At 36.3% G+C, this 17,803-nt stretch overlaps 2 protein-coding genes across 7 annotated transcripts in view; one reads left to right on the top strand and one right to left on the bottom strand.

The window, feature by feature from the left end:
- Window positions 1-16,228, bottom strand: part of LOC140752307 (solute carrier family 22 member 1) — a 90,281-nt gene extending 74,053 nt beyond the window's left edge. The window contains exon 1 of the mRNA XM_073086557.1: window positions 16,015-16,228. The gene's annotated coding sequence lies outside the window, so the exon portion shown is untranslated. The remainder of the gene's footprint in view (window positions 1-16,014) is intronic.
- esn (espinas) overlaps window positions 1-17,803 on the top strand; it is a 400,966-nt gene that overhangs the window by 90,106 nt on the left and 293,057 nt on the right. The window lies entirely within an intron of this gene.

The following is a 17,803-nucleotide window of genomic DNA, read 5'->3' as shown; positions in this document are numbered from 1 at the left end:
TTATGGTTCTGATTAGATATTCAACTTTGTACATTTTTACAGGAAAAAAGTTTTTTTTTTTTATAATATAAGAGTAGCAGACGAGCATGCAGTCCACCTGATGGTAAGTGGCTACTGCCGCCCATGGACATCTGTAATCAACTCCAGATAGGATTAAATATTCTTACCTGAGGTCGGCCACAGATGCGCCGCTACCCCTGAGGACTAAGCTGGAACGCCTCGGAAAAGTCAGTCTCCCTTACCACACCCTTCAAACCGGAAAACAGCAGCGCCTAACACTGCTGTTATTAGGCAGAAATAGGTGTGGCGGTGGTGCCGCCGGAGTCGAACCACAAAGAGTTCTACCACCTTCAAAATAAATGTCAAATGTTAAATGTTAATGTTAATGTTGTAAAATGTTAAATGTCGTGCGTCTAATCTAATATTAAGGTTACATATATACAACCGCCGCGCATGATGCTCGTCTGCACCAATCGTTATACTGCACACACACGTATATCATAGAAAGAAACAGAGTTGAAGAGTCGAATGAGGCGTAACAGTTTGTTCTTATGTGATGACATTTACCAATCAAATTTACGAATCAAAGTTTTGTTACTTAAGTACAACTTGTAGACACTCACTTAATAAATATGACAAGTACCTCATAAATATAGTTTTTGTTGAATTTTTGACAAACGTTAGTGTGACCAGGCACATAATGGCTCGTAAATATTTACGACAGTGTATGGGTAACGTTTATACACTGTTAATGACTTTACATCGGTGTTCGTCAGGCTTTATCCGCTCTGAGAGACAATTAAGTTCACTAAGGCTACCTATATAATACGGCCGCGCATGATGCTCGTCTGCTCTAATAGTTATACGCGCACGCACACACTCACATATATCATAGAAAGAAACAGAGTTCGCGAGTTCAATAAGGTATAACAGTTTCTCTTACGTGAAAAAGAAATTCAAATGGTGCAAGTCGAATGAGGAGGCATAACAGTTTCTCCTTACGCGACGACATCTTAAATACAACTTGTAGGCACTCACTTAAAAATAAGGCAAGTACCTCATAAATATGTTTTTTGTTGAACTTTTGACAAACGTAACGGTGTGGCCAGGCGCATAATGGCTCGTAAATATTTACGACAGTTTATGGCTAACGTTTATACGCTGTTAATGACTTAACGTCGGTGTTCGTCAGGCTTTATCCGCTCTGATAGACCACACATTAAATTTTTATATTCATGCTAATTCCGTGTTTATGGGGTCATTGTGTTTACTACTGCTGAGGCAGGTGGAACTATTTTTAGAGTAAGTTTGTTTGTTATTAAGCGTTGTAAAGGTTTTACTGTGGCTCTACCATTGTACCACAGTGTCTATTGTTTTATAAAGATTTCGATGTGGAGGGGCCAGGAGCAGTGATAGCCTACTGGTTTGAAATTCGGCTTCAATTTGGTACTTCGAGGTTCGAATCTTAGGCTTCTTTGATTTTTCTTTTTGCGTGTTTTTGTCGTCATTGTGTGTTGATGGCAGTGATGTCTAACACACGTAAACGATGAAATGGCGTTGACTCATAGATGATCGATATGAAAAAGATTTATTTAATTACCGTCACTAACTACAATGTCGACAAAGAAACTGAAACCAAAATCAAGAAACCAAAATCTAAGAAGACGAAACATGAAGAGTTCTACGAAACCTTTAAAGAACATAATACAGACTTTTTTTACTTTATTTACAGCATGGGACGTGACTTGTGGCTATTCCTTCAGTAATAACGTACACCATCCATCTAAGTCCCAATAACGTCCTTTGAGCTGTGACGTGGAATTCAATTTGGAAACGGAGACTTGCTTTGTTGTGTAAAGGACGTGCTTTTATGTTAAGTAAATATAAATAAATACGTAGCATAGTTAGCATTTAAAATCAATTTGATGAATTAATATTGGTAGACTAAATTCGATTAAAAAATTCACATTCGGTTGTGAGGTTTATGATCTTGATGAATTATCTTGAAACAGATAAAAGTCAATATAATAATATAGAGTTGGAAGTGTGGACGGAAGATATACATATGTATATGTTACAATACATACTACATATGAATATTGGGTGGTTGACAAGTTGGTTGAAATTGTTTGTTGGTTGAAATGACTGGGATCTAAACCCTATTTAATTCTATACCGAAATTTTTTTAAAGATATTTTTTTATAAAATAGTGAGAACACAATGACAATCTTGAGCTTCACTTATAAAATGTATCTCTTAAAAGATAATAAATAAACATGTTTTAACTGGAGGCACGAAAACTGTTTTTTTTTTGGATCAACCTAATGAATATGTATACGGGTCCATTAACTTTGTTTTAGGCTCAAATCAATGTCCAAAAAACATTTCTTTTTGCGTAACCTTAAAAAATATACGCGTCGAATAGATAACCTCTCTTCTTTGGGAATTCGATTAACAAAATAGTCTTAGAAATATAAGGTTTTTGTTGCACAAGCCAAAAAAAAAGTTCTCATCCAGTAACCTAGAGTTACAAGTGCCACGGGAGGCTATCCTCGAGTAGGCTCCATCAATCTTGCTCCAAATAACGAGGAAGCCTTCAACACCAGACGGGTGGGAATTCAATTTAAACGGAATATATTATCTCGTTTCCCGTTTCAACTTACGTTTTCATTTTCAAACTCGTTCTTCGGCCATTTCCTTTACATGAACGTCGATGTAGTTGAGTTTAACGAGTGGTTTTGTGGCACTACAGACACAGGTTTTCTGCCATTTAGTAGAAAGGTTAAGTGCTTCTTTATTTTATATTGGACATTTTAAAAAAAATTAGGATTTTTTGGAAAGGCAGAACTCCTTATATGAAGCATTATAACTTAGTCCTCAGGGGCAGCGGCCAATTTTACATAAAAACGCTATCTTCAATCACAGATTTCCTGTGTCGTGGGTGTTATGAACACACAAAGACGACACAAACACCCAGACTCAGAACAGATATCTAAATTAATCATTCATAGATATGTCTGTCCGGGGATCGAATCCGGAACCTTTGCGCGGCAGACTGGTATGGTGACCGATTCGTTACGCGGGTCGTCAACGTACTACAAACTGAATGTATGCTTATTACTTTAATTTAATCAAAAACATGACTCCTAAATTATAAGTCTCTCTTAGACTATGATCTGATTTAAAGAGGGTAGTGAAAGGCAGTCTTAAATACTTATATCCAAATTTATAGTCCTTTATAACAAACATTGCTCTTTGTACATAAATGAAACCTTTGTAACAGCATCCCACGAATTCCTTGTATTAATATTCCATCAAATTTGTCTCAAGATACACATCAAACACGTACAAGGCTATGTAATTATCAACATTCATTTAGTCTGTTTGTCGCCCGATATAGTAGCTAAGGAACCGGCCAACAGCAAGCGAGATCGCGGAGATAACGTGTTACATTAATATGCCATCAATAACTCCTGTGTCACACGATGTGATCGATCGGTGGTGCTGCTGTTTAATTCTTAACCATGTTAGGGTATTGTTAGTACAAATTAAATAGCTCGTTTGACAGAAGACTTGAAAGAATTATGTCTTAAGATTATAATTTAATGAACAAATAAAAATGTCGCAAATTGCACACTTGTAAATTGTTATTTTTTGTGTTTGTGAATAGTAATATTGTGCGTTGTTACTTTTGTATGATCATTTGTACAGTTGTCCTCTCGAGAGTATTATGGGTTTCCTCACGATGGCTTCGTTGGCCGTTAAACAAGTGTTTTTAGAATATAGGAGTAGCAGAAAAGCATGCATCCCTGATAGTAAGTGGCTACCGCCGCCCATGGACATCTGTAATCAACCCCAGAAAGGATTAGATTAAGCTTAAGCTGGAATGTCTCGGAAAACTATGTCTCCCTTACCACATCCTTCGAACCAGAATACAGCAGCACTTAACTTTTGTTAGGCAGAAATAGGTGTTGTGGTGGTGCCGCCGGAGTCAAACCAGAAATGGTTCTACCACCTTCAATTTATAATTATTGTTTCACGTTAGAAATAGATGTTGGTAACTGCCCGGTCGAACCATACCATACTCGTACACGTTACCTTATTCACAAAAATAATAAGTAATTAAATACTACCGCCGTTTGAAATTTTGAATCGTCAACAAGATAACATTTGTAATATATCATATCTGAATCCATTCATAAATTGTTTTACGATAGCGTCCTTGTTTGTACCCTTGATTTGATAACATGATATCAATGGCTTACAGTACATACGTGACTGTTGCTTTGTTTATATATGTATTTAAACTATGTTTTTAAACTATTTGATAAATAGAAAAAATATTGTAACTTGTAAGGCACGTGCACATTATCTTGTTTATAAGCTAGCTTTCGTGCCTGATTTCGTACGTTTGATTTTTTTTATTTTATGATTTAAATAAGTGGTCTTAATATGGGAAAATATAATAATAATAATAATAAACGCTTTCTACACTCACAGCCCCACACTAGGATTCCCTGTATCGTGGGTGCTATTGACACACACAGAGACAAACACACAAACACCCAGACCCAGAAACAGAAGTCTAAATTCATCATTTAGAAATCTGTCTGGCCGGGGATCGAACCCGGGACCCTCTGCGCGTCAGACCGGCATGGTGACCGCTCCGCCACGCGGGTCGTCATTGTTGTTTAAACTGTAATCGATATTCACAATATGATAAGTTTTATGGTGATCGGTTTTAAGAGGTTCAAAAGGTTTTAAGAGTTTAATGACTTCATAGGTAATTTTGATAAAAACTAAAACTGTATAATTTACAGAGACACTCTAATCCTTATAATTTTGCATTAGGTCGACCATGTCCAGATGAAAACTTGATGTAGAATAAGGAGTAGTAAGATTATTCTTATGTTTTATCTAATACATTTCTACATTTTACTTTATTGGGCCGTTAAATCTTTTGAAAACACGAAACTAATTTTCCTCTCAGCAAGTAGGGCGGGATAAGGCTTGCACTTCATGCACTTACGGCAACACGCAAAAGGCGTTACCACAAGTGTCGGAGGGTGAAGTGTGCGCAGTCAGCCCGCCTCGGGGGGAAATTTGAGCTGATTTGAGCCATTTCCCAAGTTTCGGTTTACAGTCTTGATTTCATTGCTCTGATTTATAAATCTTATCTTAGTATCTGTATGTTCAGTGTTTATGTTTGATGTAGCCCCAAGGCTTGTGTAGATGGTAATCGAATTGGAAACTTAAGTATATAATCAATGAGGGAGGCCAAAATTTAGAACTAGGTTATCGGAGCATCGTTTTTTTTTAAATGAAGTGTAAAACATGCAGTCAATGTTAGATCGTTTCATTTAGGTTTTTCATAAGATTTAGGTAGTAAATTAGCATGTCGTCCATCGGATCGGAAGACAGGTGGAAAAATAACTAGTGCTATTCATAGAAATCTGACGCCTATCTGAAGCAAATTACAGATGTGTATCTATGGAGTGACTATGACGTCATCTCTCAGGTCGATTAATACTGGCTCTACCATCTTTCAAACCTCTGTTCATGGTTCTCCCAAAAACGGGTCAGTTCAGAAAGGGTCCTTAAAAAAGGACATATAAGTTTAAATAAATATATCAATAAGTTTAACTCCCTTTGTTACCAGATTCGTTTTGGGTTGCAACTTTGAGTGAAATATTGTGAAAATAAACGAGTAAACGATAAATAGGCGGCGCTGGGGAGCGTTTATTGGACGCTGGGACGACGGCTGGAGATATATGGCGACTGACGGGTTGAAAGTTACGTGATGGGGTCGTATTTTTGTTTGTCTTTATTTAATGAGAGAAGTTAGTGGGTATACATTTAGAAGTGAGTGACGAAGAGTGACTATGTTTTTAGAGAGTTATAGCCTGGACGTTAGAAATTTGGCTTCTTAATCGACGGTTCCAAGGTTTTAATTTCAGGCATGCAACCATATTGAGCAAACTAGATAATATTTAAAAAGAGTGTTCAAGGTGTGAAGTCTACCAATCCATACTCAGTCAGCCCATTGAACGTTTGCCTTACATTAAGAGGAGAATAGTGTGTTATTACTAGGATGGTATTAGGTTCAGTAGACTTAGAGCACAGTACAGTAGACTTCAGTTCTTGAATAACTGTGTCCAAGTCAAAAGAAGAGTCATACTACCTTGATCACAGGTATATTTATTCTTCGTTCTGTTAACTTAGTTAGAAAATGAAAGTATGTCCTCACACTTTGGATCAGAATAAAGGAGAAGAAAAACTGATTCCACATCACACAAGCGACAGTGTCGCCGCAGTATGCAGTGGCCATCACCTAAACTGTTGTCGGAATAAAAACCTGCAAAAACCCATTTTGGGTAAAATCGAGATTTTTTCCTTTCCTTTCCTTTTAGGGTGCTTCGCGCCGAAGTGATGAAGTGTACTTGGATACGGTTACCAAGAGAAATTTAAATGTATTTGTATTAATTTATGGTCTTTCATTCAAGTATGTTTTTATATCCCATTGCTTTACTCATAGCCTCACACTTTTCCTGGCGTTGCGGGTGCTATGGACGGATACAAAACGATTTCACAAACACTAAACCCAGAGCAGAAATCTAAATTTATCCTTTAGATATCTGTCTTGCCGAGGATCGAACCCGGATCTCATTGCGGACTTGCATAGTGATTGTTTTGACGCGCGAGTTGCCTCAAATTTTATCTTTTTTTATGGATTCATCCATTACGCAGTTAACTTCAACATTGTTAATTTTAAGAAAGTCAAAAGTCGATAGTACAAATTGGTCACGATTATTCCCGAATAATAGGTAGTATTGAGTTGGGAGCTATCATGGATTTGAATTGTAAATCCTTTCGATAAAGTATCGATATCGGGGACCGCATCGAGTGCGTGACGCGGGTTTCAATCGCGGGTCGCCGTAAAAATCCCTTATCCCTTTAAGAGGTTGTTCTTGGACTACGAACGAGTGGTATGTGTGTTTAAATAAGGACGTAAATATTCTGATTAAAATAAATGTAGTTTTGGGATAAGATTGACTTAATAAGCTACGCAATTAATGTTAATTATATTAGTTTTTGTGTCCGTAATACTCTCAATACTCTTAATTGTGTGGTAATACTCTCAAAAGTATGACTGATAAAAAGTTCGATTCAAACGTTCGGCTAACCTCTTGCTTAATACCTATATGATCCTCATAGTCCGCAGAAGTAGTGACGTATCTATGATCGGTTTCCGGCAGAACCTATTCTACAAGGAGTTGGTCATAGATGTCCATTGTTCATGGACACAGTGTCCATGGGCACCTTTAAATATCAGATGGACTGGAAAATTGTTTGTTACTCAAACGTCGTAAAAAATTATGTGAACGCTTAGAATCGTACCGACTTATGAGTAGTAGCGGTTATTGGGTATTGGAATTCGTTATTAAAAACTCGTATCAAGTATTACAAAATTAACAGCATAATAATGAATAATAATGATGCTATTTAACCCAACTACAAATTATATTAAAGTGTTAATAAACCCCGCACTTTGAACGACATCAATCACGTAACTACAATAGTTTCACTAATACAATAGTTTCACTAAGTGATAAAGAGTGTTTTAGAGCTTTAGTATCTTTAATCGTTGAGAAATAGACATAAATCCTTAAGGCTGCCTTAAACTGGCAGAAACAAGTAGATACCACTAAAGGCGTCGAACACAACACCGGATTTCAATCGAGGCGCTAAGAATGCCTAATTCAGCGCTTTGATATTTATGTGGAGATAGAGACAATGTCTAAATTTGGCAAACGGTTGAATTACAATACGAAAGCGGTTTTAGATTGCTTTAAACAGGCTACCGGCTGTGTCACATTTAAATATCTACAAATGTATAAGGAAAAAAACTTATTGAAATTTAATTAAGTAGGTATTTGGTTTTCGCAGTATTCATAATTTAATTTAAATCTTTTATTAGTTCTGAAATACTTGTTGGTATATAGATCACTAGGATCACCAGTAAACAGATTAATGTAGAGAAATGATAAAATATATTTATTCATAATTATCTATGTTTAATTAAATATCAATCCTATTTTATCGTTTTAATTGGTTAAGATGTAAATTTTCAGTTATACATATGTCATGTTATTTTTTTAAACGCGGGCGAAGTCGCGTGTTCTGTTAGTTTATAAATAAAAATATTTTTATAGGTTACTGGAAATGATAGGAAGTTTATTTACTCTAGCATGTCTTGTCTAGCATAGCTACAGCGTGTTTGTATTGTGGAAATCTTTTTTGGTTCGAAAAGTGCAGAGTCAAAAACCACTACCACGAAATTAAAAACAGCTTCGAAAATTGAAATCAAAGCGTACGGAGTGTCTATTGAATGCGGCAAAAAACACAAAAAGGAAAACTAGATACAGTACCAGATTGTATTCAAAGCGAATCCCGCGTCCCAATCCTGATCACATCTTAATCCCTAATAGCCGCGGTCTTTATCAGCCTAAGCTAGGGTTGGCAATCGGAAAAAGTAAACTTTCTTTTGTAATTGCCACTTAACGCTAAGATTTACTGTATTTGGGCTTTTTAAATATTTTATAAAACATTAAAATGATAAACACACACCTGAGGACAAAGGCAGGAGGAGACGCCTAATAGATATGTAAATCAGCCAGCATCCTCATATGTGCGTAGTATTTTGTGTACATCTTCAATTTACAGCTGATCATTGAAGTCTGTCAATAAATACGAACAATTAACATTGTTTATGAATTGTAAAATGATCTGAAATTCTGGTTCAGTTCTTACAACTTTCCTTGTTTCAGTAACTGAAGTGAAGAAAAGTTTTGAGATTTTCTTATTTCAGTAAGTGAAGGGAAGTTTGAAATTTTTTGAATTATTTCTATACTATAATTACAGTGTTGTGTTATTTTCTAATGTTTTCAAGAATAATAATTGCGATTTCACTAATACTTCACACTCAATATAATTATCCCGTCTCAAGAAATAATGCACTAATGCTCTACCTATAACTTTCCTTCCTTTATCCGGGATAAAGCGGATCGTGTCCCATCCCTATCACCGTCCAACATGGCCGCCACATTCGCACAACTCTCACGTCGCGCAACATCTTGCTCGGGTTGTTTTTGTTCAGCCCGCGGTACCATTCCGAACTAATAAATAATATCATTGCCTCCCCAAAAGTTCTGATCTTGTTTTTATTACCTTTTCCTCGAGATACAGATTGGGCAAATCGTTTAAACGTTTACTGCGAAGTATCATTTATATTATGTTGTACTTATTTATCATATTAGGTATGGCATTTTATTTAATTTTCTAAGAGAAGCCATACATTATTGAAGAAATACTCGATTTCTAGAATTATATTGATGGGAATCTATGGATGGGAATTGAAAACTTAAACAACATACATACATATTATATTGATGTTATCTTTTCTATTTACTTTGTTGTGCCAAATTTATATTGTTTGATTCGTGATTTTGAACAACTTAATTATTATATTTTTTAATGATTATATAAGTCGTTTCTTAATGTACTACATTTTGTTGATACTACTAGACTCCTATCGAAAATATTACTAATAATGTAGTGACGATTAGCAAACTGGAATGCTTATGTGAACAATGTAATATATATGACCAATTATAAATCTATAATAATAGTTGAAATATCATAAATGATTTTTAATAACACGTTATAGCATTGTAAACAATTAGTGAGACAAATTGCAATCCCAAGTGTGATAAACGAGCGAATGTGGCAACATAAGTCTTACGCCACGAGATTCATTTAACACAATTAAAGTTAATACTCCTAATATGGATTTAACGATACATAATACACATCCTCCCGCGAATGATTTTAAGACGATTGCGATAAGCACAAGCCTTGACAGAAAATTATTGGTTACAGCAAATTATTTAAATAGCTTATTACTTAAAGCAAGAACCTTACCTTTTGCCTCACAGACATTGATTTAAAGAGAATCCAAAGAAAAGTCATTATAATAAACTATAAAGATCAACATAAATAATGTTCTGTTAAAAGCTGTCTAATTTTAAATAGTAGAAGTTAATTACACGAGGAACAAACTGCTACATTGAATGTAATGTTTGAGGATTGTAAACTAGATACGAATGCTAAAGAAATACTTATATTTACGATATGCATAATCAACAACCTGTCAACTCCAGCCAGCCAGCAATTACCCTTTAAATTTTACAACAGCAAAATTAAGTAGATGTGTTTTAGTTAATGCTATCAGTTATATCTTACCGCCGACGTCTAGACATCGCAGGCCTACGGCTATTGCTGAGCACGTTTGGGTCACCAGCGAAAATTCGCAATGTTTTGCGAATTCGCAATTAAATAACAATATGTTTACACCTCTGTCTAGAAACTAAATATGAGGCTTATGTCTGGAATGTGGAAGATATAAGTTATCTGCCTATGTTTAATTTACTTAGAAATGTATCCCAAGAAACACTAAAATTTTAATATAATATAATTTTTCAAACTATAAATAAAAAGATTTTTGCCTTATAGCTATAACAATTCTATATAAGCTACCGTGTGAATTTGAAAAAAGATGCTACAATATAAACATATTATTATTTGAAAGAACTCGTAACAAATATGCGAGACCACGAGCGAGAAATATGAATTAGAAAACGATGAACATCAACAGCCAAGTTTTACAAGATGGCAAACAGTGTTAGGTTCGCCTGTTTTAGCCGACAAGTCCCGTTCATATCCATCACGCTATGGCAATGTAGGTCGGACCGGTCCTTTCAGCAACGCTAATTGACGTTCGACAGATAAACCATCCGACAACAAAATAGCCTGAAGATCCAACCAAAAATTTAAAAAAATACACTCAATAACAACATCTCTAACGTTCAATTCGCAATAACACGCTCCATGCAGAATTCACTTAGGCATACGACTGCGTGCACCATAAAGAAAGCTATGTGAACCTAAAATAAAAAGCTACGGAACATTGATCTGTCGGAGACTCAGCATAAAACTCATTTTATTGAGTGATCGCCCAGCCCTTGTCACGTTTTATATCATTCGAAACCGGAACCCGTTATGGTGATGCAAGGGGTTACACAGGGTACGACTGTTGGTCCGCTTTATAACTTAATTTGTATCGATCAAGGTTGAGATTGAATTGTGATGGGCGTGGCGGTTGTGACGGTCTGTCGGTGGTCGCGTGCACCAAGCTGGAATGCCCGGTGCGAGAACCTGTCCGCTAAGAAATGCACTTCGGGTCGACTTCGTAAAACGTACGTCTCATGCTTTTACTACTATCAGTGAAGTCTGGTGTCTTGTCAAGTGAATGTTAGGAAAACCAATATATGCTCTTATAGTAGTTTCGTATTTATCTCTTTGTAGCTTCGTCGCATCCTTCATAGACATGACCGTCATAAATTAGCAATCGTATACTATACGTTATCTTTCTTTCTTTCTATTTTATTTGCGACATAACTCAACTCATAGTTTAAATTACTCGCTGTTTCTGTTCACAGATACCTTTTTGTAATGTTTAAAATTTTATTACCATTGGAACTAATATAAATTATTGTAGTCATAAGTTAAGAGAGTTAATTTGCAAGTTTGTAAACCTGTAGTCAATTAGGAATAAGCAAATGTAGATTTATTCGCACAACGCGAGCTGTTAAAGAATTGCAATTATTTTATATTTATAGCTCATAAATTATTTACAGGCGATACGTTGACATTACAGGATGTACTTCTAAAGGGGAAGCTATTACATTTACATCATGAGCCATTGTTTTTACTTTTGTTTGTAATAAAAGCTTATTTGTAGTCATATATGTATACTTATGTTATTAATTCCTAAATAAATTAAAGCAATATGCATAGCAATTATGTGTTTCATGTCTTCAACTATGGAGCTCTAATTATGCTAAATTAGTTCCACATAGGGGAAATTGTGATCCGACTGGTTCTTTCGGAATTAGTAATTAATAACATAATAGTTAATTATTATTAATAATAAATTAATTACATAATAATTCGTAATTAATTCTAAATAAAAAATAATTTAGAATACACTCATATTAGTATCAAAATATGTTAAACACCAAGATTCGTGACATACCTACGTCAATTGAAACTTAAATGTTTTGGTCAATTTATTTCTCCTATTCCATTTACACCTTCGTTTTCTCATTCATGTCTAAACCGATCCCAATTTACAAACGGCCAAAATTATACGAAAACAAGGCCCATATTAATAAAATTAATTTCCGGAAGCCGCCGGACAAGGATGAAATGGCCGGAGAACCGAACGTGTGTCCCTCGTGTCCACTTTATTTCATTACTAATTCACTGGACACAAATTAAAATGACCTTTATTCTTCACAGGAAATTTACTTTTTGCGAGCCTTTTTATAGTTTTTTAGGGTTATTTTCGCATGAAGATTTTCAGTGACTTAGGTTGTTTGGTTGAGGTTAGGCTAAGGCGTATCTAGATGGGTCGCGAAGTGTTTTTTAATCCGTAATGGCCGGGGAGGCGCTGATAACGCCCGGTATGATATACGGTGCACTGTGGAAGTATTTGGGACACTGGGCAAAATGTATGGAGGTGGCTTCAGTTTATTTTTGTGTGTAATTCTTTACTGTTTGTAACGCCCTTGAAGTTTTCATATATGACTGGATAAATAATATAATTATCCTGCACCGTACTTATTCTTCCCTCGCTTTACAGTTTTAATTTGTATTATGGTGTTTTGGTTTCAATTCAGATTTATTTATCTTAATTTTTATACGATTGAAGAAGTTAATTTTCTTCGAACGTCTTTTGAGCGTGTGTTAACTTACTGTCTAAGTAAGGGTAGCCCATGACAATCAATAAAGTCAACTGTTGTCAACACAAATAAGTCAAGTTTTGTTTTCTTATAATTACTACTCGTAGTATACAAAAACGTTAAAATGACAGCCCTTGCTACATTACAGCAACCGTCTTTTTCGATCTTAGATAAACACAAAAGGTAACTATAAAATAACTTCTCCACACCACGCAGCCAGGGTAGCTCTGGCGGGCGGTAGTTGGTAATTAATAGCTCCGTAGCACGTGATCGCGGAATCGAACCCGCGACCACCGCTGCGTGTTTTATTGCGCCCCACTGTCCACCTGCACCGGCGATAGATTAGAAACTTACAATGAAATTGCAGGGATCGGTTTCCTGAACGCAAATCTTTACAAATTAATCCCGGTTATGAGGTACTGGTTTTCTTGACACTGCACGCACGGGTAACTTTATAGTTATAAAAGTAAATTTCTAATTATTCTACTTAAAAAAAGTTAAGTTGGAAAGTGGTAGAACCCTTTGTGGTTCCACTCCGGCGGCACCATTGCCACATCTATTCCTACCTCATAATAGCAGTGTTAAGCGCTGCTGTGTTCTGGTTTGAAGAGTGCGGTAAGGGAGACATACTTTTCCGAGGCGTTTCAGCTTAGTCATCAGGAGTAGCGGCGCATCTGTGGCCGACCTCAGGTAAGAATATTTAATCCTATCTGGGGTTGATTACAGATGTCCATGGGCGGCAGTAGCCACTTACCATCAGGTGGACTGCACGCTCATCTACAAATCATCTTTAAAGAAAACAATATATTTAAGCGCAGTTAGTGACGTAACTAAAGATAACTATAAGTACAATAGGCTCCACTCGCCACTCCTTAGCGACGAGCACAATACCGTGGAAATGTACAACAATGGCCCACGGCGCTTTTCATTTCATTTACGATCGCGACACCCTACTTCACTTCACCTATTAGCATAGTGAATTGGCTTTAGTGCGCTATTTGGTAATTAATTTTGTTAATTAACTGTAAACTTAATGCTTCATTAGCAGTTATTGTTAGAAGACAGGTGTTTAATCTTACGAAACGAACATAGAATTGAGTCTGAATAGATTTACTTTGTTATTATTAATAGTTATAACTTAGTAAAGGAACTGGAAGATATAGTGACTTAGTGTATATGCTTAAGATTTTTATAATGTTCTCAAGGTTTGTTATGTTATCTCGGTTTGGTGGAGTAAGGTTTAAATTCATTATCTGTCCAGTAGAAAGTAGTAAGGTTTAATGGTAGATTAATTTATTATATCGTGCTAGATGTTGGGTAAAGCGACTATTGTACTAGACGTAGGGTAAAGAAATATCCCAATAACATTAGTCCAAAGTCATGTAGGTATAATATAGAGTTTTTTAAAATAAGAAGTAGCAGACGAGCAATCCACCTTATGGTAAGTGGCTACTGCCGCCCAGGGACATTTGTAATCAACCCCAAATAAGATTATATTCCTACCTGAGGTCGGCTACAGACGCGCTGTTACCCCTGAGGACTAAGCTGAAATTCCTTGGAAATGTCTAAACTATGTATTTATTACTTCGTAAGATTCTTAGTCAACTGTATATATCGGAAGTTATTAGTTAAACCGTATACTAATTAGCCCCACGTGGCTGTCACCATACGACCACGGCCCTACTTCACTCCCATGAAACATTACTCGCGTGTAAGTATGTCGCCGTCATTACCATTAGTTGGGAATGAGAAATGCTTTCATATCGCATTTCTAAACACTGTACTTCGTCTGTTAAGTGAATTAATATTCAAATGGCTCGTAATTAATCGTGTCAGTTGGATTATGTATTTTTATCGTTATGACCTGGGAATGACGTCCGTGATGTGTACTTTGTTTAGGTAGGTATATAAATACTGTCCCTCTAGTCCCAGGCCTAGAATAGTGCTCTGGTATATGACAGTAGTACAATGCGATAAAAAGGCGGCTTCCAGGGTTGAGTTTGGCGAAGGTGGGAGCTCGGACCGCTCAAACAGCGACCCTGGGAAGGTCCTGGGAAGACCTACTGCCGTAAATACCCGAAGATTTGGTAAGCATGAATGATCACCTGGGTAGAGTGCAATAGACACGCCACTGTTAAAGGACTCAATTTTTTTATACATAATATTAGAGTAGCAGACGAGCATGCAATCCACCTGATGGTAAGTGGCTACTGCCGGCCATGGACATCTATAATTAACTTCAGATAAGATTAGATTCATATCCGATATCCCCCACGTAATGCCGCGGATTATAAAAATCGAAAGATGCTCATTATACAATCTTATACACCTTTAGATAAGATACATACTCGTACAATTCGTACGCTTTGTACCTCCCTAATCGATATTTGTCTTGATACCAAAACCGTTCTATTTAAACAAAATGAAAATTCCTTTTCTTTTACAGTTTCTTAATTCAAATCCAATACCTGCAGACATCATCCCCGACCTCATTACCATGTTCGGGAGCTCATTTCCATTCCGACGTCCATTGTGACCTGATAGCGCCAGATTAAGCTATTATCGCTTCGATTACACCCTCGCTTTGAATAGAAAAACCATTTACTTAAGACACGACATCGATTTCCGACAGGTGTTACGGATAACAGGATTTGTTTACGGAAATTCGTTTTTTTGGAATATTCTTGAAAGAATAGGTTACTATGAAGAAGTGTACACTAGTATAAGTGTGATAAGTACTTTTTAAGGTAGAAATTCTTCATTCAGTTAGACTCTGGATGCATCACTGTCAAGTGAAAGAAAAAGGTTCTTTCTTATAGTTTATTGCCGATTAAACGCTGGGCTACTCTGCGACGCGTTTCAAGTTAATCCTCAGGATAGAAACGCATCTGTGGCTACCTTCACGTAAGACTCCAGTACTATCTGAGGGTGATTATAGATATCTTTGGCAGAAGACACTAGAAAGTGGAACGCATGCTCTTTAACATCGTAAAAAGTATGCAAATATCCAAACCCAAGTCTTTGTTTTATCACCAATGCACTTAAAGAATTAAATGGTGAAGAAATCCTAAAATTGAAATTGCAATTTATTATTGTACTTATAAGAATTATATAATGAGAGTATGAAAATCAATAATTTAATGCTACTTACGATATTTGCTTTCACACTGTACAATCACAACGTTTAACAAGTTTGCACAAAACACTTCACAAATCATCACCAACTATGCGGACCACTACACAAATAGTTTCCCTTGTACATAGTTATCAGGTACAGCGCTTTCACCAATATTTCGTATATTTTCGAAGTAACGGCGTTGGGTATTTGTATAGCGAACTACACACACGGACAGACTAGCAAGCATTTGCCTCGTAACCGGGAATTAGATAATAACCACATTGAGGCATAGGCTCCAATTTGTAAACGTGTTGTACTCTTTGTGCGTCGAGGACATCCTCGGGATTGCGTTGGTGGGACGATTATGATGTTTTTGTGTATTAAGATCAGATTTGAAAAAAAAAATGTTTTCTTAGGTTATTTAGATAGGTTATTAGAGGTAAATAAGATAATAAATAAGAAAGCTAGGTAGCGACAGCTTAGTGGTTAGAATCTGGGCACCTCAACTGAGGAGTCCTAAGTTCTTATCTTAGGCATCTCAGATTTTATAAAATTATGTGAAAGAATTAGGAAACTTGTGCACAGCAGTGGACAACGCGATGTTGTAACACTGCTGGGTGTCTTATCTATTTCTCTATTAGGTAAGATATCATTAAAAGAAGAAAGACAGAAGGCAAAGCCCTTGTAAATGAAGGTGCCTCATAACGGCAGTGTTAAGTGCTGCTGTGTTCTGGTTTGAAGGGTGTGGCTTACCACACCCTTAGGAGACGTACTTTTCCGAGGCGTCCCAGCTTAGTCCTCTGGGGTAGCGGCATCATAGCATCTGTGGCTGACCTCAGGTAGGTATATCTAATCCTATCTGGGGTTGATTATTGATGTCCATGGGTGGCAGTAGCCACTTACCATCAAGTGGACTGCATGCTCAACTGCTACCCTTCATTACAGATTTCTTGCAACAGAGAAACTTATGATGAACTGTACCGCATGCTCGTCTGCCACTTCCATTTTATTTGTCAAAATAGTACTTTTATGATAGATAGGAATAGAGAAAGATAAAGGTAGAGATCTTCAGAAATAACATTGCTTCTTTTAACGGTTCATTGTATTCTATGGTTTCTTTATCTCTTTCTTCAGTTTTTCTTCATCAACGACATATTTCTCATACAGATGTTTCTTAAAGGAATGTATTCCGCATATAAATATTTAGATTCAAACATTTCTTGCATAGTAACCAAAATAAATGCTTTCTCACCGTTACCATTATTACCATTAAGCAATCACAACCGCCTGCCCGTTGAACCATTTCATGAAATCGATTACGACGTGTCTATTCCAATAATTCCATTCCAACACTGGATAAGTTGGAGCCTCGAGATCCATAAATGGCCGAGAGCCGACGCAAATCTCCACAATCCCTACTTCTAACTAGGGCTGTGCGTTTTTTTAAATATCGATATTTGTATCGAAGCATCGAAAATATCTATGGTCGAAAATATAGAAATTTCGCTCTATATTATTGATATATCGATAATTCATAAAATATTTAAATGCAAAGATCTGTTTTTTCCTTTCTCGTAGACAAAGTTCTAAAATTATGAATTTTGACGACCTTTTTTTCGCCAACCTATTCCCAATAAAATAATTACAATGTCGATATTCAAATTTTATTTGACATGATAATATCGTATCGCCAATAGTTACTATATCGATATGTAGAGTTTGATATCAGTTACACCCTACTTAACCGGAATTGGATTGAGTTTAAAACGAATATTTCCTTGTCTGCACGCCTGTACTTCACCCACGATCTGTTCTGTTCTCG

Source organism: Epargyreus clarus, unplaced genomic scaffold (assembly GCF_041222505.1).
Source record: "Epargyreus clarus isolate Ecla_fem2 unplaced genomic scaffold, WU_Ecla_fem_2.2 ptg000024l, whole genome shotgun sequence".
In the NCBI taxonomy this organism is placed as follows: Eukaryota; Metazoa; Arthropoda; class Insecta; order Lepidoptera; family Hesperiidae; genus Epargyreus; species Epargyreus clarus.
This window is presented reverse-complemented; position numbering and strand designations above follow the sequence as displayed.